This window comes from Osmia bicornis, chromosome 1, assembly GCF_907164935.1.
Source record: "Osmia bicornis bicornis chromosome 1, iOsmBic2.1, whole genome shotgun sequence".
Lineage (NCBI taxonomy): Eukaryota > Metazoa > Arthropoda > Insecta > Hymenoptera > Megachilidae > Osmia > Osmia bicornis.
This window is the reverse complement of record NC_060216.1, coordinates 12,490,271-12,514,375: the sequence shown is the minus strand read 5'-3', so window position 1 is coordinate 12,514,375 and position 24,105 is coordinate 12,490,271. Positions and strand designations below refer to the sequence as shown.

The 24,105-nt window shown below is 36.9% G+C and overlaps 1 protein-coding gene across 13 annotated transcripts in view; it reads right to left on the bottom strand.

The window, feature by feature from the left end:
- Positions 1-9,662: 9,662 nt before the first annotated feature.
- Positions 9,663-24,105, bottom strand: part of LOC114876401 (ATP-dependent helicase brm) — a 37,212-nt gene continuing 22,769 nt past the window's right edge. For 3 of the 13 annotated variants that reach the window (XR_006829695.1, XR_006829703.1, XR_006829704.1), the window contains one exon: positions 13,312-15,037. The gene's annotated coding sequence lies outside the window, so the exon portion shown is untranslated. Of the gene's footprint in view, positions 15,038-18,555; positions 18,678-24,105 lie in introns of those variants that run through there. The other 10 variants (XR_006829699.1, XR_006829700.1, XR_006829698.1 and 7 more) reach the window with 10 other exon arrangements.

The window sequence follows — 24,105 nt, the reverse complement described above, 5'->3', positions numbered from 1 at the left end:
TAGCCTTCAGGAGAAAAGACAACGTTAAAGTTACATTAGATAAGTGAAGAAAAGATTCGATCGTGATTAGTTACGAGTTAAGTAGAATGTTTGCTGGCACACGTACGTGCCGTTCTGATCAGTAACGAAAGTTCTATTTAGACGTATCTCTGGGACCGGAAACGGCTGTTAGAAAAACAAATCGAGAAGCTGAGTGACTCGGATTTAGTCGGATCTCATTTAATTTTGCGGATGTTAGAATCGTTAGTACGTGGCTAGGACCACAATAAAAGCCTGAAGTGAATGAGTCATCCGAGGAACTTCAAAGAAGTGTTGCAAACTGCCGAAGAACCGTCGTTGAAATAGAAAGATGAAAGACACGTTCGAGGAGGCGGGTGAAACTTAGAATAGCTTAGAATTGGAATCCGGTTGCGTCTCTATAAATAGTTGATCCATGCGACAGCGATTAAGAGGACATCGAGAGGTTACTTCAATGGCGCTGGGACTTGCTTGCGAGTCCCCAAGTGCCTTCATCTTTTTTGGATCCTACATATGTATATGTTCCAATCGTTCTATTTTACGTCTTCTATATCAGATACAACGGACGATTTTAATATTTATTTCAATTGAATGATTTTTATTTGAGATTCTGTTGCTGATTACTTAACAAGAATCGTTGGTCCTCTTTTGTAGCATCAACGAGACTTATTCCAAAGGTGACCAAACTTGCTCTGTGATTCTCTTCGTGTCCATTCTCCTCCTGTAGATACGAGAACTTAACTTGCCATAATTTATGGGAAACATGGATACAAAGAGAGGAAAGGTCCATAGAGATATAAGAATTGACCGTTTTCTTTTTATTCTTATATCTTTAGAGGGAAGTCTTAAATCTCAAGTCAAATTGGTCATCTCTGTACATCGTAACACTTTGATGGCCGGTTTTTACATGTCTGTAACCTTAACCTATACTTAATCTTCAACAGTTTATGTGGTGATTATCTACTAAATACAATTTAAAATCATACATCACTGGTAAAAAGTTTGAGATTATCTAATTCGTTACTGAAGTAGACGATAATTCTACCAACAATGTTCAACTTCCGGATGTTCTGTGATTTACACGGCAGACGGATGCAGGGTCATTTTGACCCATTGCTAAGATGTCATTATATGGGAGTTTTGAAGACTAAATTGTGTATGTACAAAGTTTAAGATATGTTTTCATCTGTAAATATTATATTTAAGTATAACGAAATATATCCAGAAAAAGAGGTAAATACAATGCTGCAAATGTGTATTTAACTCTCTAAAAGGGTTAATATAGGTACACTTGATACAGAGAGCAGTTTTATTTTTTGCATTAATGTCACAAATAAATCTGCTATATTTTTCATATATTTTTCCTTTTAACATATTTGGATCAAAATGATCTTGTATCTGCCATGCAGGATTAATTTATTCGTTTAGCTGTTATTAACTAAACTTTTTTCTGAGGTTTATAATTCATGTTTTCCACAGTAACAGGATTAACTCTGTACTCTAAACCATTTTTATTTTAAATACTCAATAATCCAAAAGTAATGGCCCAAATATGGATTGATATTGGGGACCTCATGCGGAGAAACTTAGAAACTTTGGAGAATCTTTGTCTCTCCTACACGTAGACAGGGATAGAACAACCCTCAAATAAGAGAGACAAGGATAGTCTGAAGTTTCTAAGTTTCCCCACATGAGGCCCCCAATATCAATTCAAACTTACGATTAGGCCGCCATTCCTGTTGACCTCTAACTGACATGAACAAATAAAGGACTCGAAAATAATAAAAGATGAAATTATTTAATGTATTTTAGTGAACAATTTATTGAAAATATGAAAATCATTACGTTTATTAATTTATACATAATAAACTTAGATGTTGACTGTGAAACATTAATGTTTCTTGTCCTTTATAGGGTATCATTCATGTACAATGAATATTCCTTGAAACCTGAGGCCGTCAAAGCGGTTAGGGAAGATTATTTTTCAAAGGAAATGTTAATCCTTGAAGACAAAGTGACGAATGTTTCTTCAAATGTGATCTGTGTAGTTGAATGAATGTAGTTTTATAAAAGGGAACAGAAATATGCATTTAATTGAGAGTTGATTTAATTGTGCAAATATCAAAAAAGGACTAATTAATAGCGTTAAGTGAAACAAACTTCTGTATAAGTGCGTTTCATTCGGATTTGTTTGAGTTTAATTATAAGTAACCAATGACTTGTTCATTTAGATCCACACTTTGGGAACTTGTTGAAATGCCGAGCAGGAAATGCCATCGGTTTTTAAATTATTATTAAAAATCGGTGCTTTTCATTTTGTCAAATGCACATGTTCTTATACAAACAGTAGTTTCCTATTAAAAGACGAGGTGTTCATATTAGTTTGTTAACAGGAGCGAATGAAACGAGCGTTACCGGAAGCGAGGTGAGATTTATTTTATGTATATACTTTAGCTAGAGGATAAACGAACTTCCTGCAAGCGAAAGGATTCTTTGATGAAGCTCTTTTCTTATAAAGAATTCTTGCTCCTTTCCTTCAAATAGCGCTCAACTGCCTTAGCGATCAAGCTCTGAGCGACCACTGCCACAAAGCGCGTGAAACTGGAACAGGTCGAAATTAACCCGTTCAGGACGTTAACGAAATTCACAAAAGGCTCGATACTGTAACGTGTGTTATCGTTAATTTTTCAGTTTCTAATTCAGTCATGAACTCTTCTTTCTGTTCTGAAAATAATATTACCTATACTTACCCTATAAGTTACATTTCTTTATTTTTATTACCTAGTATTGCGTTCAAAGATTGAGACTAAAGAACAAAGGTTGCTCATTAGTGAGTTACGTGGTCCTGAACGTGTTAATTTGTTCCAACCGTATTAGAGTCGAATCACTCCGTTCGAATCGAACTCTGTACACGCGAACCGCGCTACACTTTACTTTAAGACTCGAAGGAATTTGTATTATTTACCTTTTTCTCGCCTACGATAGATTAAATCAAAGATGCCCAAGCTCGGGGCTTCCCTCTCTTCGTGTACATTCCTCTCGTATTAGTTATAATTTGGATACGACTTCGAGTACGTCGGTAAATTATGATTAATTTTGTTAAATATCAAATAGTTTCGAATAAGATGTTCATTGAGTTCGCATGTGATCAGTGATTGAATTTTAAGGGAAGAGTGGGTAGCCCCAGGTATTTAAATGAAACAAAAAAACAATATATAATCAATAAATTTTAATGAAATTACTCTCTCACGAAATAAATATAAGAATTTCCTGATTCATTATAACTAAAAAGAATAGAACATTTTTTAAAAATAATTTTAGAAAGAAAATTAATAAATTGTAGCCTCTATTTTTAAGCAATTAAAAAGATGGCGGGTAGCCTCGGACATAATTTTCAACGATCATACAGGCGTTCTTTATCCTTACATACATCATAATAAAAATATAAATTTGACGGATCAATATTTGCATATTCATCGTGCGATTAACCTTTGCATTTAATATCTTGTATCCAGTCTTCTTCTTAAAAAGATTTTGAATGTTTTGTTTCGTCTTCAGCTGTTTATCTTTAGTGCTTATACCTCATAGGTGTTAATATTCGTGACGTGGGTTTTGCATTAATTTCCAATTAATACATTGGTTTATCTAAACTCAGCCACCACAGCCCATCCTATATCTTCAGTGTATTATCGGATATAAGGTATGTGTATAATGCGACATATCTGCAGAGGTACAGATAATATGTATACAGTTTATGGGACACCTAACAATTCTCCTACATAATTTCCTATCAATACGTAGTACGTGCATTTTATCAATTTTTAAGGAACAATATACCAAAAATAAAGTTTCCTTTCTTGAATCATTTTCCGTATGATCAGGGTACATAAAATTATACTGAGTATTTGCACGGGGTATCTGCTAATATACTTACCGAAGCTCGCGACCGAGTTCAAATCGTGTTGGTCTTCCGGTCTAGAGAGCACAGTTAATATTCAAACCAGTGACTACAGATCCAATAAGACTGGTCATGCCTTTGTTTTCGAGGGGTGCTGCATTTGTATTTAAAGAACAAGCGTTATTTGATCTAAACTAGTGAAACACGTCGCATTGCAACAGTTTAACGCACGTCTACGGTGAGACCAGATGGCTTCGATACCATGCAATGACTATACCCCATCACTCAATGTCTCGAGCCAATGACTACAGATACGAAAAGACTGGACATGCCTTTGTTCTTGAGGAGCCATCATTTTGGAAGTCCCAGATACCCCCAGGCGAGGTTAAATCTGCACGTCCCTCTTTTACCACACCTCGCACTCACAACTGAAAAGACCCAATTATGAATCCCTTTGATTCTATTACTTTAGAAATCAGTTAAGATCAGTATAAGACCGAAAAATTATTAAAATAGTTGTTTGACAAACTTGTATTCACTTTGTGCGCCTTGATAAATAAATCATTTCAACAAAAATAAGAGAGTTATTATTTAAATTCCTTATATTCCTTATATCATTGTATCCCTTATATCTCTGCATCCCTTAGATCCTTGCATCCCTTACATCTTTCTACCCCTCACATCCTTGCAGCCCTTACATCCTTGCATTCCAATGTTTTCCTTCTTAATTATGTATACATATAATTATTGCTAAATAGTGCTACTTGTATTTCTACAAATAGGCGGAAAATTTGCAAAAATGTTGGCCCCCTAGCGGCAAAAATTTCAACTACATTTCAAATGTCGAATCAGCGCCCCCTGGTTGCGAAAAAAGGAACTAAATCTTGCTGGATTTCTGGCCCTCTGGCGGCAAAAATGCGAACTAAAATTTCGATGTCGAATCAGCGCCTCCTGGTGGCGAAAAAAGGAACTAAATCTCGCTCGATTTCTGGCCCTCTGGCGGCAAAAATGCGAACTAAAATTTCGATGTCGAATCAGCGCCTTCTGGTGGCGAAAAAAGGAACTAAATCTCGCTCGATTTCTGGCCCTCTGGCGGCAAAAATGCGAACTAAAATTTCGATGTCGAATCAGCGCCTCCTGGTGGCGAAAAAAGGAACTAAATCTCGCTCGATTTCTGGCCCTCTGGCGGCAAAAATGCGAACTAAAATTTCGATGTCGAATTAGCGCCCTCTGGTGGCGAAAAAAGGAACTAAATCTTGCTCAATTTCTGGCCCTCTGGCAGCAAAAATGCGAACTAAAATTTCGATGTCGAATCAGCCCCCTCTGATGGCGAAAAAAGGAACTCACTTACCTTTACTTACCTTTATTCGAAGCAGTCTTTATAATATATTTATTATAAGGAATGTAGGGATGGAAAGAATGTAGGGATGATAATAATGTAGGGATTTAAGGGATGATAAGAATGTAGGGATTTAAGGGATGAACAGATATAAGGAATGTAGGGATGCAAGGGATGCAGGGTAACAGGAATACAGGAGTGGATTTCACGTGTCCAACAAAGAGGGAAAACATAAATAATTGGGAAGGGTGGACTCCGCAAGGTCCATAAAGAGGGATGGAATAATAAATAACTGGGAAGGGTGGGCTTTGACCTATAAATAGAGAAGGTATATTTGACAGGTAGATCCGCACTCTTCGGCAGCCGTGATAGGAATGACTAGGTTTCCCCTTATACCAGGTCGAACGGTCGACAGCGGTGTCCGATCATCGGTGACGTTCCGTTTTACCGCTGCCGCCTAATTAATCATCTTATAAGGATGAAAAGCCATCTTTAGGTCAATTAGTTCAGTTTAAGTTCTGAAAATGAAACCAAAGCGCGTTGCACTGGAGATTGAAGAAACCAATAAAATTTTCACCTGCAAAGTGATTTATCTGTAATCTAGAGTTAATCCAGCAATAAAACAGAAGCATCCAAAGCCGGTGTTAATTTATAGTTTTGTTTTTGCGGTATTCGCTGGCTAAGCGGTTTAACGTGCATGGATTAGTGGCCGCTCGTAGGGCTCCGTACCTGCGCTTGGTTCGCGTATGCAACGTAGAAACGTTTTTTCCCAATTAGACACATTTGTTCGTCTACTTGGCGATGAAGATAAAAAGAAACGTTTAATTTACAGAATTATCGTGTGGCGCGAAATCCGCGAATAAAAATAAGTGAATAACTTCACCATCCTGCGTTTCTAATCCTCGTTCTAAGAAATATAGCCAGGAGAAGATAACAGGAAGAAGAAATTAACGAGAATACTTTATTCCTTTCAAGGGACTTTTTGCAAACAGCGCAATATACATCAGTAAGCAGTTACCATAGGTGTTTCAGTCAAGTGTAACCCAGTAGAGAGGCGAGATACGTTTGAAACGTAATCTGATCACTGCATCAGGGCATGTATCAATTACGTTTGTCGTAAGCCGTACTAATCAAGTACAGTTGCTTCAGATATCTCTGTACAACAGAGATAATGCAAGGAAATGGCGGGAATATGTTGACTTCATTGTTGGAGACGCGTCTGACGAGTGACTAATTACCATGCTAAAGGCATCCGAACGCATCATTGTTCTTTGAAGAATAGTTGGTTACTCGATTCGAAGGAAGAAGAAGAAAACGAAAGGGGAATGGGAAGATAAACGAAGAAGGAAACGTTTCAAGCGTAGGCGACGAAAAAGCAAAGCTGTTACACCTCTCGATTCAGCCTCGTTTCTCGGCTCATTAGCTTCAAAATGGCGTCTAATGTGATTTACACAGTTCCATACTATGCTTCGCCAGACATTACTGGGAACGAGCTTCGATTGCTTTCGTGGCAGAGCAAATAGAACCGAGGGTAACAAAGAGAACGTTCCTTCCTGTTAGGTTAAGGAAAATCGTTTGCACAAATTATCAAATTAATTGAAAATTCATGACTGTCTTTTGTCATCGTATATTGCCTTCAAACAGCAAGTTTTGTGGTTTATTTAATTTCGTAGTCTTGTCGGTAACAAATGTTCGTAAACAAAATTAATTAAAAAGCTATTTTATTCGTACAGAAAGTGGTAACAAAGTTACAAAAAGAATATGTAAATATACATATCACCATACATTAAATTGGGTCAATCATGAGTAAATGAAGAAAATAAAATTACTTTTTTAATTACATTGCTAATAATCTATTAAATATATATCGATTACGTTATCTGTTTAATTCATTGGTTATAAAACAATCAGTGATAATTAAAATCATTTTTTGTTTCAGGATACAATAAATACTTTTTAAAACGTAATTAATTAATTGTATCACCTTTCAGTATTCAAAGCCAGCCCTTCATCTTTAATTAAGCCGAAAGCTACTTTCTAGGTCGGTTTACATTTGGCTGAAATTCAAGCGTGAATTTGCACCAACTTTTTCCATTGTTTCGTAAAAATATATAAATATTATGCAAGTGTGGGAGATTGTAATTAACAAGTTGTATATCAACGGATTGTATTAATTTACACGAGCGCGTTGTTGGTCTAATTGGTGCTGTCCGAATCGATGTAGCCCAGAAACAAAGCACAGTTGGGTCAGTGTAATGTCATCTAAAAATGTAATGGAAGGCTTTCTATATTTAAAATTGATATGCAACAACCTAACATAGGTAACCAACAGAATGTCCAGTTAATTAATGACGATTAACTTACCTTATTCATTCTGATTGTACCTCTCTCCATCCTATACCGGTCCGAATTACCAATTTTTTTTCTTCCATCGATTCATTCCGTTCTTCTTCTCTCTCTGTCCCTTGTCTCTATGTCGTCATGTCTTCATTCCCGGTTTTGTTCGCTTCTCGTCGTCCACGTCCTCCGCTTTCAGTGTCGTAGTTCCGAGCGACACGTTCGAATGCACGCGGCACCGGTAAGCTAGCTTTTCGACTAATTAAATTTCCTTCGTACACGAAAACGACATAGGAACAACAGGAAATACCCTCTTCTCTCGACGCATAGCCACCCCTTCTCTGTCCACCCCCGCCCGCAATTGCGGTCCTATTTTCCGTCACGGATCTCGTCGGTCCGAATAGAATTATGATCCAAGAATTATCGTCAACGACTGTCCTCGTCGTTTCGCGAATGCGACGTGTGATTTTGCCCTGGAATTATCGTGATAAGCTGAAAGGGGATACGATCCCGTGAATCGTTGATTCCCGTTAATTTAAGAGACGCCCGAGTGCGATATTAACCGTCTCGTCGGTTCATCGACGATGGGACATTTCTCTGTTAAGCTTTTTTGATGGATTTATAGTCTTGTCTGAGGATTCCTTTACAGAGAATGGTATCTATATCTGGATGCATAGAAAGGATTGTTAAATTTTTAACTAACTTTATTAAAAATGGAATGAACTTTGTTCTTTTGTTTGTAAGTTCTAATGGAGAAAGTTCGGTTAAAGGACGTTTGAGGAACTTTGTTTCTTAAATGAAAGATTAATGTTCTGTACGTTCTTATAAAATTTTAAATGACGCACCCCTTGCTCTTACCCCTTCCTGACGATTTCCTTACAGATTAATTTTTTGATTTTTCGCATAATCGTTCCGTCTTTATTGATCATTTATGTACAATGTACAGTGTTGAGTATACGCCAGGAGCTGCTCATTTGCGGTATGGCGCGTAAAGAGAACCGGAAACCGCGATTCCGCGACGAACGCGTCCGCCCCGCAAGCCGGCATACACGCGTGCAATAATTCACTGGTCCGTAATAACGAGTTGGTAACTGGCTAATGAATAACCGGTGAAAATTAAACAGCTTGCAAATCGAGTTTCGAGTTACGTACAGATTTGTGAAACAACAGTCGACATCTGTTGTATTCGTGTGTGAACGTGTTGATTGAGCTGTGTTACACAACGCAAAACAAAAATATCCTTCGCCGTTGATGAATGCTTAATTTGAACGAAAGACTGATATGGACTTTAAGTCCACTCCAAAATAATAAAACCTTTATGTTTGGAGTGGACGTATACTTTTTTTATTGCCTTGTAAGCTGGTCGTTGCTTCCCCATAAGTTCCTGGAACTCGCCTCGTTGAGTGGTCCTCTGATGTTTAAAATTTTAATATTTTCAGATGGATTTAAATCCGAGTTTCATATGTTTTTATACATCAAATTGGGAAAGATCGGTAGTAAAACTCATGTTACAACCTTCTCTGCTTTTTAAAGGGAAATGTAATAAAGAATACCTATTTACGTGGCGGCCATCTACAACGAAACCTTACTTTAAAATTACATACGTAGAATTTGCTAATGGACACGGGGCAGGTGCGTTGTGGTAACCCGTTAATTAAAATATAGTGTACACATTTCTGACGTTACACGTGGTTGTTGTGCAGAAGCTTTTGGCACTTAAAACTGACCCTGTACCCGGTTTAACAAGCTGTAGCCCGGTTGAGGTTTGCGGATTTACGTCTTTGCGCCGACATGATGTATCGGGGACATGTTTTATTTAGGTTACCTGCCAGTGAATTAATTAAATCCTAATGATTAAAAATTATCACATAAATTCTAATTGTTGAAGAAGGCGTACATTATTAATTATAACACTTACATTCATTTATGCATGTATTTATTTTTAATTAGAATACCAGAGTTAATATGTTTCAAAATATATTTATATACAGGATTTTGGTGAAGGAAAATAATTGAACACGTATTGACATAATTTTAAAAATAAACGATGGAACAGATTTAATATAAATATTGAATTTCATTGATTTTTATTATTACAACAAATATTTGTACATTTTTACAGAAAATATTACTGAACGATGAATAGGTACACATTTCTCGCGAAAACGCATTTCTCACAAATATGCATTTGATCTAGTGACAATATTTACAAGTAATTAACGAGCAAATAATTGAACAGAATCATCAAAGCTAGCTTTACTGGCACGCAATTTTCGTCTCGATAAATAAATAGAAAGACTACTTTTCAACTATTTCAAACTATTAATCAAAAATTATGTACCTCAGCTCCACGATCTGGTAAGTAATTATTAATTAATTGAAACATAATGTAATGAATTTATGTATTGTCATATTTGTAAATTTGAAAGCAACCTTGATTAAATTCGATTCAAATTACAATGTCGTTTTGTTTAAATTAATTCTATTAATTTATTATGTATACACATGTTGCTTTGTATGCATTTCATTTGGTCAAAATAATTAGCTTCTCTTAATTACCAACATCATTATTAATAAATCATTTCATTGTTAATAATTGATTATTTCAAAAAGCTATCGTTACCATTCGTGGTTAATCAAGTACATTCTCCAAGGAGGCAGTCAGAACTTTCGAAGGCCTTCGTTGAAACGAAAATTACGGTGTGCAAGCAAATGAAGGAAATCAGTTGCTCACGGATGGGATTTAATTGAACAAACATTAGAAAGAGCGTGTCGGGTCAGGGAGCACTTCCCTTCAAGTATACTGCCGTCGACAGTTTGAGGGGGACGGCCGGGTAGGTTGGAGGCAGTGTTTGCACCCCCGTGGCAAGCTCTCCCGTAGCTTCTGCAACCCGAGACATAAGTGCAACTCGATTTGCATATTTAACTCGACGAGCGTACTGAACTGCCAACCCTCCGTTCCTTTAACATACACTTCCCGCCCATCTACGTCCTTCCTCGGCGATCCTTCGCCACCCTGGCTCGGATTCGATTTACTTGCAATCATGCTGCGGATTAATTAGTTCCTCCTAACATAAGTGCATACGAAGCAGATCGGCAATGTCGAATGGCCGTTGCTTTCCTAGTTGATTGGGCCTGACGGTGGGCACGTTGTTTGCCGATCAACTGACGGAAAGAAAGTACTAAAAGCTGATAGTAGAGGAACCAATGGGAAATAATCGGGGTCATTCAGTTCGAGTCTGAAGTCAGAAATATCTTTCCTTTAAACAATTCCCATAAGTACACCTTACAACAGAACTTCTTCATTAGGCTCATTAGCCGGTGCTTCGTTTCATTAGCGGAATGGCAACAGTCGGGAAAGTATAATCAAATAAAATTATGACTGTCTCACGCTTTGTGTCCAGACATATTACATTCCTCTAAAGTGTCTTCTCTATTTACTTTTCAACGATCTGCGTCGAGATTCTATCTCCCAGAGGACTATGAGGATTCGACTCTGGTCGGGGCTAACTCCTGGTAAATTTTGATGGGGATAGGGAAACTATGACTAATCTCATATAGAATCTACTTTTAAAGTGGGTACGGTGAAATATGGAACTATACATATATATATATATACTTTATATTTAACTGTAAAGTGATTTTTTACCTGAAAATCTTTCACGCCTCAAAGATGATAAATGATTCGTTTCCTTAGAAGCGGCACGAACATCATGTAGACTTTGTAAGTTCACGGATAAGAGTGCTTTCCATCAATGACTTTCAAGCAGTTTCTCGAAAGAATTCGATCCGCGAGCGTCTCGACTGACCTCGGCCAAGTGAATTTTGAAGATGAATTTTCGCTGGCGCGCTTCGGAAGAGGACGTGAATTAAGATCGAAGGTTGAGGAGATTAGAAAGGTGCCAGAAGCATGCCAGGACCATTTGTCAAGGGCAGCAAATTCGATTCGAACGGCGCAAACATGATGTAAATCCACCGACATCGAAGTTTTACGCCATCGGCAATTTATTAAGTTCCATGAATAAAGGAATCTTAAGAAAATTCAGAAAATTCTGATCCCTCTTTCGCTAAATTTTTAGTAGTACCTGTTAAAACGATTATCAAGTCCTAACAAGTTAATCAGGGCTTAATTGCAAACAAGCGAAAGTTCGATGCTTCCGTCGAAAATTACAAGCACAACAACCTGGGTTTACATTCCAACAGCGTTTCCTTTCGACGCGTTGTCGTCTCAAGCTATACGTTCGATGCACCAGAACACATTGCACACATGTGCACTTTCCTAGCGGAACTCATATCGCTCTTATAGATATAGCTTGCGTACATACACACGTGTGTTCCTGTCCACGAAGCATAGGTTCGAGTAAACACTATGGCATAGGAGGCTGCAAGGACCTCCGGAAAATGCAGGGAATTCAGAGATCTGCGATGCAATGTTGCTATTTCTTCTGCTTCAGAGAGGACAGATATGAAACATGACATTCAATTACGTTCAGTTTCTATTGCGTCTCGTGGTTTTCACATTTTCTTATTTCACAGCAGATGTGCTGGATTCGTGTTATTTGAAATATCTCATTTTAGTTACCACACTGATTGACATATTGAAAATGTTTCATAATTGTCCTCTTTTAGGGGCTGCAGAAATAGGTCCTTCAGGAAACGAGAAAAAAAGATTGAGATGTTTCTAAGTCCTAATGGTATACAATATTAAATTTATCATAGAAATTTGTTAATTAACTTCAAAGTAACACGGAAGTTTATAGAGTTTAAGTTCTGAAGCGTGACTGAAGCGTGAATAACCGATGTGTGCACATTATCTCGTTGAAAGACCGGTCAATAGCGTTCGAACGTGCTATAACTTGTCCGTGGTTGTTACTCGACCATAATTCCATACTTCGTCTGCCCATATTCATGAGGATCAATCACGAATTGGTCGCATCCTAAAACAGCATGATGCATTGCATAATTTCAAAGGGGTCTTATCCTGTAGCGTATAGCGAGGCTTTCTTTCCCTATACCGCCATTTTTCCCCTAGAGAATCCTACCGTACTCGGTACTGTACAAATGTCCTAATATGTACTTATGGGCATTGGTGTATAGCCTGCCAGTTACCTGGCAATAGCGAGCGGCAATCTGGTCTGGCTGTTCCATGAATGTTCCATAAATGTATTATACAAGCCGTCTTTCATAACCTCGTTTCGATTTGGCCTGGAAGCTTCCGTAGCCTACGTGTAAATAATCTTAAACTGTCAAATGCACGTGCCAAAGACCGATCTCCGACGATTCACTGCGAAACATTCACTGCATGTATGTATGAACATGCTTGTTTGTGCGTGGCTGTATGTGTGATTATGACACGTCGGGACAGTGAAATAATCGTGCAGCCATCATATGGTACAATGGCGAAATAGTAGCTTCATGGGAATATGGTATGTACATAGGGGTGCTTAGTAACACGTGGGACCCGCTTTGATACCGAACAAAGAAATTCGTGTAAATACGCTGCTAGACAATATCATAAGATACATTGATAATTATTAAAACACAAAAGAGATTAAAAAATAAAATTTCATATGGAATAGTCGATCAACGAGCATAACAAGTGTGAAATATTTATACTCCTTCCAAGAATTAATAAACGACGTTCGCTAATAATGTGCAATAATTCATTGCAATAAAATCGTATTTGGTAGGTGGAATTAAATCGATTTATGACAGAAAATCCGTTCAGAATGTTTCTGGTACACAGCAGTATACTCCTTATTATTTATGGTATTACATTACACTGTATCACTGTCACAATAATTAATGGTTCCCGTTCCCGTTTTGAAGTTTCCAACGTTAAACGCAAAACACTAATGAACGGTTTCAGTCGACATGGGAGAGGAGCTGCGTCAATTTACTTTGACGATTCTCTGAAGACTCTCCAAATTATTTGCCCAGCTCCTCATAAATAAGGATCTAATCTGGTTACAGATGTAACCAAAGCATCTATGTACTTAGGAAACGATTCACCTAGCGTCTACACAGAGCGTACCAGAGTTTAGTACCTAGAAAACAGCATATGTAGGATGTACAGCACTGACAAACTTAAGTTCCCCTAGGGAGAATGGCGCTCTAGTGGAAAACGGCTGCACTACATGCGCTTAAGCGTTTACTCAGGAAAATTGTATTTAATATTTTTTGAAATTTTATATTATAAAACTTATAACTTTGGATTTAATTTTGTTGATATAAAACGGTTCATTTTTCAAAATGAATGAAAAAAGAAAATATCGATTACGCTAAAGACGCGGTTTAACGGAAGTGCATCGTGGTTAAGCTTGTTTTAAACCACATGCGACCAGGCGTCGCATAAGCGCAAGCACTGAAACCGAATTAATGTAACGAAATATCTAATATGCGTCCCAGAGTTGAGGCTAACTGGCTACCCTAAAATTGCGTTTTCGGTATATGGCTATGAGCCAAGAATTCACTACATTGCATTCACTACAGATATATCGTTAAACTGACGATAATTATGTAATTGATATTAGGTTATATTAAAATCTATATGTTATTCGAAACGATCTTAATCGCTCCGCTATTACCTCCAGCAGCTACAGAATCACTATTTTCCCTTGGCCACGTTCGTGGCAAAATCCTTCAAGTGGTTTGCTTTTCCGCCAGCAAAAACTCTTCTTCCTTCTTGCTCTCGGACTTCCTCTAAACAGCAGAAAGAAGTTCCTTTATAACCTCTAGCCAGAGTCTAGTTTGTGGCACGACGTTCACGTACTCCTTGCATTTCCTTCAACACAGCACCCTTCCTACTTCCACATCTCTGTTTCTTCATTTCGATTTCTATTTATTTCTTTTTCTTCACTGTTTTTCTTTACCTTGAAAAACTGCTAAGTAAAACCAACAGATGAATGTTTTTAACCCTTGGTGCAGTAAAGTATCAAATCGTCCCATAAAATTTATAAAGAGACTGATAATTAGTAAATTTAAAAATTTGATATGTTACCATTGAATGTCTGTAAGTTACTTTCCTTCGTCCATACACACCTACGAATTATTATATATGTATATTTTGGATAAAGTTTTGTGCCAACAGGGTGCAGTTTATGTTATAAACTCATCAAGTTTCCTTATCCTTTAAACTTAGTCGTATTACGGTATGTGATAAATTAAGCAACAAGAAACTGTTCTGGAAATATATTTATCACTGTAACAAACTGAGAAAGCTCCAGATAGCCAAGTTCCCACAGCAAAAATATTGATAATAAAAAATGCAGTTCATAAAATTACCGTTTCACCGTTGGACTGAGAATACTTCCGACTTTTATTCGTTGACCGAATAACTGTCAAAAAGAATCATTGTGATATGTTGAAGAGCCAAAGAATCGTTTGTTTTCTGCTGTGGGAGCAGGGATGAGAAACGAGAACAAGACGTCCATTGAAAAAAGTGGCTAAAAATAAGAGGAAAAAGACAGTCTGTTTCTGGTCTGAAGTATACTTTCCCTTCAAGTTTGACTTTCGTTGTTAGCAGTTTCATTAGATCAAAGGGAGTACATACAATACCGACGGGGAAGGTGTTTTAAGTGGCTGTGAAAGGGGACGAAGATCGTTAGTGTTCTACTTTTTCTCGTAACACGTGGTCTCAGCACTCAAAGCCTTATTGGGTAGAATTGAAGGGTTGTCTTCTCTTTGAATGAAATCAGATTGCTAAATACGTATCATCTGCATTAGGGTAATTAGGTATGGACTGGGCATTCGAAACGTAAAGATTATATGATTAAAGTTTTACAATTTTACAGTTTTAAGATTAGGAAATTTCAGAATCTTGAAATTCTACAACTTTAACAACGAGATTCTACGATTCTAAATCACCCTTTTGGGACTAATTTTGATTAGGAGAAGCTCGGAGTTCCTAGTTTCTGTTCGAACCAAAACTCACACCTTAACAACTGTAATTGTTAGACCATGTAATCCAGGCTGACAAGGTGGCCAAGTAATTCTGACGGTCATTAACATTCGCCCATGAGCGTACGTGTGTTGCTTGCAACTTTATTCAAAGTTTCTCTATGATTATGGCAATGTTTTGAACGAAGACCTTGCGTAAATACGTGAATCTCCATCTTGGCCCGTGGCAACAATTAATGGAATCGCGAGTCCATTCTCGCTCATTAACGATTTCCCAGTTACGTGCAAGACTTGGGTAATACTTTGAACTTTCTAGACTTCTGATATCTTGTCAAGACTCTTGGGACACATATGTAATTCCTACATCGTGCGGGATGTCTTACATAACTGGGTCGAGGTACCTAAGAGGGTAGAAAATAGGCTTTATTTTCATTACCAAAATTTTAACATCGAATGGAGTATCGCGTAAAGAGACATTTCGGCCATTTTTCAATGCAATCACCTTAAATGACGGACACCTAGTAGCAATATCAACTCGAAGATTAGGTCTCGAATTCGAATTTCAGCCTCAAATCCAGCGTTACGTATTCCGACGACCACGGAAGCGGAAATATCTGCGGGAAGGGTGGTTTCTAGTAGTGGGGGCGGAAAGAGCGTAACCCATAAAGCTGCGCAACCAGGCATTCTCCCGGCAGTAAGCGTCGCGACACCCCTCGAGGATGTGGTATACGGTGTTTCTGCGTGAAGATCCTCGTCACGTGGTTACCCGAATGGTCGCCGATACATTTTTGTGTGGTAAAAGAGGAACCCTTGTTTTATTTATCAAATCAATCTTTGTTTCGCGTTAACACGATTGAAATTAAAAGGATTTCGAAAGATAGTGCTTTTGTGTGTCTTTTGCAAGAGTGACGCTAATTGCTTGGAACTGCTGGAATGTCTTCGATCATTCATCACCAGTGAGCCTTTTTCCTTATTTCATCAGTAATTTGTAAGAATTTGACAGTGGATTATGTATTTATTTATTTTTTATTATTTAAAAGTGAAGACTTTCAGATTTTATTTTTTATTTTACTTCAAGATTAAATCCGAAAAATACACTGAGTCGATTAATGTTTCTTTTATGGTTTCTCTCGTAAGCTATGGGTAAGCCACGGATAAGCTAGGTATCACGGAATGTGTCAATTGCCTTCCCGAGGCGCCTTTTAATACCGTATTAAAACTATAAATAGGTAATTTTAAAATTAACACGTCCTTGAAATCTTTTACTCAAACTACATAATATTGCAAAATTAATTCAAAACACCTTTCCATACACTTCTTTAAATGGTATGTAAAATATTCAAATACCATTTACTAACCAAACCATTTCTGTTCAAATATAGTATCTGATGAAAATAAAATAGATTTAAGTAGAAAATGTTTTGTAAAATATACTTACTATCACGTACATCAGCGTTAGACAGACATTCGCTAGGTCATACTGGAAAAGTTCCGAGCAAACATCCATCAAAACTTCAAATCTTTATTCAAACTGATCCCTCTGGTTCCAGTGAAGTACATAAATCACGAAGAAGCGAAGAGTTATACCAGGCGCAATATATTTGGTTTTAATGGAGAAAAAGAATTTCGTTCAATAAATAGAATAGGATAAATCTAGTTACAAAGAAATATAAAATAAAAATACAATCAATTCCAATTGACTGCTACTATTGAATTAGATCACTAGACACACTGGAAACCTGTGAAGCACTCTGTATTGTATATTCAATGTTATTAAGTACTTACATAACAATAGAGTTCAGATTAAAGCAGAGAACTTTTTCTCAAATTAAATTCAACTAAATCGTGGAAACAGCATACTGTGCGGCTGTGTAATTACGATGGGCTGGCGTAACTGAGAAAAGGTGGAGCCCACGTAAAAGGGGTTCCGTGTAAGCGTAGGGCGTAATCATCCGAAGAATGAGTTAGGTAAGTCGAGAAATCCGCACGTAAGCCTTGCGAGTAAAAAGCACGATGAATTGCGAGAACTTGGAGCCTCGTTCCAACGTGACTTTTTCTCTTGAGTTATAGTGATCGCAAGTGGAAGGTACAGTCACGTCGCGTGAAGCAACGTTTTTCCGAAAATTTCTTCCTACGTGCTGGGATATTTGAGGATCTCGAATAAAAACTTATCTTTACTCTGGTCTATAACAGTAAGACTATAACAGGGTGTTCATGAATTCTTTTAACGTCCTTATCAGTACACAGGAATCCTAATGTACTATGTTCAAGGATCAGTGAAAGAGTATTAGCCAACTTTCATTCGACGCGATATTACGAACTTTCCGTGTATCAATTATTCATTGCTTACCAAGAAAAGTCGTTCAGAAGTGTCTCTTTGTTCTGTTCACAGGGGGTCGCTGGAAACTAAAGAAGCTCACAATAACAACCACTCTTCAACCGCCTAACATAACATCAATACAATGAGCAGGTTGTAAAGTATACCCAGGACTAAGCGTCCCAAGCCAGAAGAGACTATCCTCCCTGGAAAGTATCTATAAAACTTCACCAGTTGTCATCTTTAATTCACGCAACTAACGCGTATTGCGGTACAAGTTTCAATGCAGTAGGACATTCGGGACAATTCAAACTGACATACATAATGCGTGGAGAACAGTTATACTGGCTGTGGAAGGAAACTACCGAAGTTTCGGCCATCTTGCCCTAGAGTGCAGTCATACCGGAAGGATAAATCGTCCTTAGGGAACAGCAACGATTTGATTTGCTTACGATGAGACTCTGTGCAGTTTAAACGATCTTGGAAGACATGTCCTGCGAAAAGGCATCACGACGGTTGAGGTTCTTGCTCAACAAGACCAAGAGGCTGGGTTTGAGCACGGACGAAGTAGTCGAGCTACCAGCTGTTAAAAGACTCCTCTCTGCTCGAGTCACATCTTCCTCCACCGGTTGGACGATTTTAGCCATGATCGCTTTGATCCTTGGTGGCGGTGTTGTGCTCGTTTTCTTTTGTGCACCCTGTGTCGCCAAGAGCAGAACGTGAGGATCATTTTATGGAAGCCCATCAGGTAATTATTTGACACCGAATATACCTCACAGGACCAGCATTCTCAAATAGGGAAAAATCTAGTCCTGAGGCTAATAAATTTACATTGGGTAAGTAGCCGGACCAGTACGCCTTCCCAGTACCTGAGGGCAAGGAAAAGTAAAATGATTGCTTTAATTATTATTTATGAAATTGATGCATTAATTATGTCCCCCATTACTCTTACTAGTTATTAATTTAGACAGCCATAGAAGCGTATAGTCGTTAATTTAGAATATATTTATTCGGTTATTCGCGTATTTTGCCACGACTGACCCAGTAACAAGTTACCCAACAAAGCGGCCCAATTATTTTACGGTTGATTAAATTTACATGACGCAATAATTGACGCCAGTACGGCGCTATTGTAATTAGTTGTTGGTGAATAATTTAAATGGTCGTACGTATTACGACTTACGTTCGACAAAATTTCACGCGACTAACGTTATTTCGTGCAATTTAACCTAGGTGAAGTTTCAATCGAAACTAGGTACTCTGGTAAATTCATCTACCAATTTGGCAACTGTTCTAACAAAGGATCACAAATAAAAACTCGCCTTTCAATTTAGATATTGTCGCAGTTGATAGTCATTTCGAATGCTCCATTTATTAAACTATTGTACAATTTGCACGAGTCCGATATAAGGACTAATTCAGAAAAGATTAATATAGATATATGACAATACGAATGTGAATAAATGTAATGATTTCTGTATTATCGCTGGTAATAGATGACAGACATAGTCGATTTTTAGTTGATTGTCGATAACCGAAATCAATAAAACGGTGATTTATAGGCTGCCGGTCAATAAACGTTGACAGTGTAAATCCTATTATTTTGCTGTCGGTAAGTGATGTATTAAAAGGATAAGAGGCAAAATTTTGACGAAAGTAATTAATATTTTGATGAAATTTTGTTTAAAACAATTTCTATTAAAGACTCTCTTTTGTTTATAAGAAATACTAAAGGGGAAAGTAGTCTATCTGTGTCATTAATCCCTAATAATAATCACTGTTGAAGTAACTCTTGTCTATACAGATTCGGCACGAAATTTAATGTTATATATTTCATGTTTAATTAACCCTTATTTAATTTGTAACATCTTAATCCATCATAAGACTGCAATTCCCTTTTAAATTGTGTAAAACGGGGACCGTAAGCTAGCAAGCTTTCCATCCAAGAAGGCGCAAGTAAGAACGCCGTAGCGGCCGCTAGATGGTCAGCAGGAGCGAGTTTTCCCGCAAGTAAGCGAATTCTGCGCGATTATAAATATCGTAACGAAAGGGTCAATGAACTGCGATTCATTGCCGCAGGTTCTCTTGCACCAATTCATGTTTTTCAGGTTATAGACCAATACGGTCCTTCAGAGCCGGATGGCTTGCATTAAATACAGCCTCCTGGGATAACTGTTAGTGCTATGCCAACGTATGAAGTGTGTGTACCAACAGGGTTTTTGTTTTTGGCTAGTGCAGTGTTAGGTTAAGAGCGAGCGAAGTAGGCCTACAAAAATTTCCACAAATAAAAACAACCCTAATTGGGTACACCGACTATAAGATTAGTCGGTATTACTCGAGTGACGGGTTCCAACAACCACCAAAATTTTTTTATTGTTGAGCTTGTGTTCAAACATGAACGCAGTGCTCTGAAAATATTTAGGTATAAATAAAAGTATTACCATTGAACATATTTTCAATTATCAATTAATTCTGTTTCAGATCGAAATCGATCCCTTTGGCTCTCTAATAAACCTGGAAAGTATCTTAAGATTCAGTATATATTATTTAAATAAGAAATCGATTGTAATTAATGCGTAAAATAAGAATTTACAGTGGTAATGTAAAAAAATTCCATAAAATCAGTATGAAGTTAGGTCTTTCATACTTTACTGTAGTTACTTGGACGAATAAACAAAAATAATTTAATGTTATCAAAAAATTGTATTTTCTGATATAACAAAGAATAAAATTGATGGATTTCTTTAGTTGCAAAATGATACGTCACAATATAAAACTAGTAGATATTGTCTAGTTTTTCAGAATGTGGAATACAATGAAGAAAGTAATTGAATTAATTTATTCGCGAGAATAGATGAGCTCCTCATTTGCTAAATCGATTAATTTTACAAAACAAAAGAAAGAGAAATTAGCAAATGCTTTGACACTAAAATTTTAAAAAATTCAGCAAGTAGAGTGAATCAATTTGATCTATGAACAGTTCATATGGAATTTGATTGTTACACGATTAGAATATTGCTCAATTGTACGGGATGATCTTTAAACACTGTGTGGAAACCATGTAAAGGTTTACTTTTGTATGTGACAAAATAAATTTTTGCTAAAGTAGAATGGCATCGTTTCACTTCCCTTCTCGACATCTTATTATAAATGGATTTCAAGTAAACGATAAAAGGTGAAAGGTATGCGTAATAAAATTTTGATTTACCTTTAAGTGACGTTTTATGGGTTAAACCGAGAAATATCCCCTTAATGCAACAACCTAATAAAATATATGCTAATTTCGGATCCTCGCTAGTTTCTCACGCGTTCGTCCAATTCAGTTTCCTTCTTTCCTTCTACTTCCCTCATCCACCAAACTACCCTCTGTTTACCTGCTTTCTTGCTTATCTTTCCCTAACCCACCCCCTTTCATTCAACCTTGTCTAACGAGAGTTCGGCAAGAACTTTGACCTGGTCGTTGTGCATCAGACGTTACCCACGTACACGTACGTTCAAGTAGGGGTGAAATTCACGGACAATCGGCCGTACTCGACCGGACAATCGTAAATTGTCAGGGTGCTCGCTACTTAAGTAATGAGCAAAACTTGTCTTAACAGCCCCCTTGTCAGCTTCTGCAGTTACGCAAATTATGGGATAAAATGTATGCAAAAAATTGGGACGAGGAGGTGCAGAAATTAAAAGCTTTTTGGTATGCTTCTTCGAAAAGGGTTCTTTGGAGACCATAGTAACTGCTTAAATTTTTAAACTAACAATAAATGTGTTCATATATATATGCTTGGTAATAGGATCATTTACCTTCATGAAACGACAATTAAACTTGTTCACATTTATCACTTAACTTTCAGGGATTTCAGTAATGTATTTAATAACATACTAAACTTTTCATTAATTAAAACAATTTCTGTTTCGCGAATTGCGGAAAGTTTTGTAATCATTGAAATAACATCAAGCTAAAATGTTTCTCTAAAGCGAGACTGTGTTTGCTTTGAATATATATATACCGATTTAATTTTAGTGAATTTATCAGTGCTATTAATTTCTAGATTAAAATCGTTCCTTCAGTTGCTTTCTGAGTACATAAACCCCTTAAATAATTTAGCAAACAGACAACGCTCTTGCGGAAAAAGGAAAAGTCGAGTTGGTTGAATTTTAATTAATTAAAAGCTAACAATTGTGGTGTGTACAAATTAAGTAGCAAAAATAAATTACGTGTCGTTTAAAAAAAAAAAGAAATGGAAACTTAAATTAAAAAAAAAATGAAATCCTGTATTAATTTTTGGATTTCAGATTCATGAGACGCACTATTATGAATTACATTTTATTTTCAAATATACTATCACTCCTTTAAAATCCGAGTTATTCGCGTACCAAAACGATAAATTATTTTAACCCGTGCTCATCCTTTAACCGGATTGAAAATATAAACTTTCCAGTAATCTTCACTGGAAACTAAACAAAATGTCCGTAATAAATTAAGTACTTATTACATACACTCTTATCGACTATTTAATGCTTTTTAATTTTTTCTATTTTTCAACCTATTAAACGTTCTTGTACGTTTAACGGAGTGATCGATAACTACTCGACAAGTGTGATCAAAGATAAAAAGGCAATACTAAAAGGTAGCATAAGAAATTTCTAAATTTTCTAATTAATTAAGGTGAAAATAAACGTCAAAGACAATGATTGCTAAAGTGGAAAGCACTTATAAGGTAAACCGGGTTAACGATATCCTTTCGGATTTCTAACGCGTCCTCCCTGCCAAGATTTTGATTTATTAATCCTGTAGCAATGTCTGCAAAAGGACCAAATGGAGATGGTGAACCCTCGTCGATCACTCTGACCAGCGGAAAGGAGCGAGTGCTCTTCAAACCCCTTTCTCTGACAGCTCCACGATGCTGTATATACGTTGTTCCAGAGATTTTTCGTAAAAACTTTAACAGTATATCCCGTGGATAAAAATATAATTAAAATGTCATATAAAAACAGTGTATAAAGTTACAATGAAAATATGAAACGTGAAGGACACAGTAATCCACTTGCTTTTACGCCGTTTAATGAGGAGCAAAATACAAGATGAAATAATATTTCAATAAAATTTACAAACTTTTAAAATCAAATGATCTTCTAGGAAGGGAATATCATGAAAAAATTACCCAATGTGAAAAACGTGAAACAGCCAATGCACCATGCAAAAACAAAACATTCTCATTGTATGATTAAGTCAAGTAACTTTGTCATATTGCAAGTTGACAAAGTTTCGGGAAGAAAAGCGCGGACTTGTATAACCGTTTCAGTCTGCAGGAAACATAAAAACTTTCCTAATATAAACTTCGTCTATCAACGTCGGTTCTTTGGATGGATTTTATTCGTGATGTGATACGAGACTCATAATCGTTGCCGGTTCCTCGTATGCTTTGATGAAATAAGAAAAAGTAGATAGAAACATGAGTATCATCGTGAATTCCATGTTTATTGCATTTTTCATTAAATTTTCTTAGAATACTCTATTACGGTATTCTGATCAGTAGAACTGTTTTCCTTCTTACCTAAACGCGATCCATCAATTTCGAGGATTATTTATCGGCAGAAGTGGTAGAATCCATTTGCAGCTGGTGCTTAGAGTTTCTCCCGTTATGAATATCAGTTTTGATCAAGATCTAGATATCATCGATTATCCTCTATTCGATTATACTCACGGATACTAGTCTCCTTTACGAGCAAGGTAATATCGCGGCCGTGTATGTCCATTTGAGGAACGCGAATCTATTAATCCGACATCGATTAGCAAACTCCCCAATATCGTGTTTCCTGTTACGGATGTATTCTGCTTGATACTGCGTTAAACATTGACTATAATCATCAATTCACAGCTGTATTATCAAACAAAGAATAGATAAATGACTTCGAATTCTGGAGCTTTAGAATGTTAGAAGGTTATACCCGTCCTAACCCCTTAATGGTTCCAAAGATACTCTACCAAACTACAATAGTATGACTTTTAAGGTATAAACAGAAAATTGAAAAAAATGACATTACTTTGCAGTTTCCAATATTACACGTTTGAAACGACTTTGTAACTTCAAAAACAGCCTGAAAGTCACGTTCGTGTTGTAAACTTTGTTTCTGTAGCTGTTTTCAACGCACTCTGTACATTAAGCTTCTATACCCTTTCGTTTCACTCGAAACATTTAATTTCCGACATAAAAGCCCGTGCAACATTTTATAGCTCTACGGGTTTAACGTACTTCATCCAAAGCTAGGTTCCTTTCATCCTATGAAATGAATCAAAAG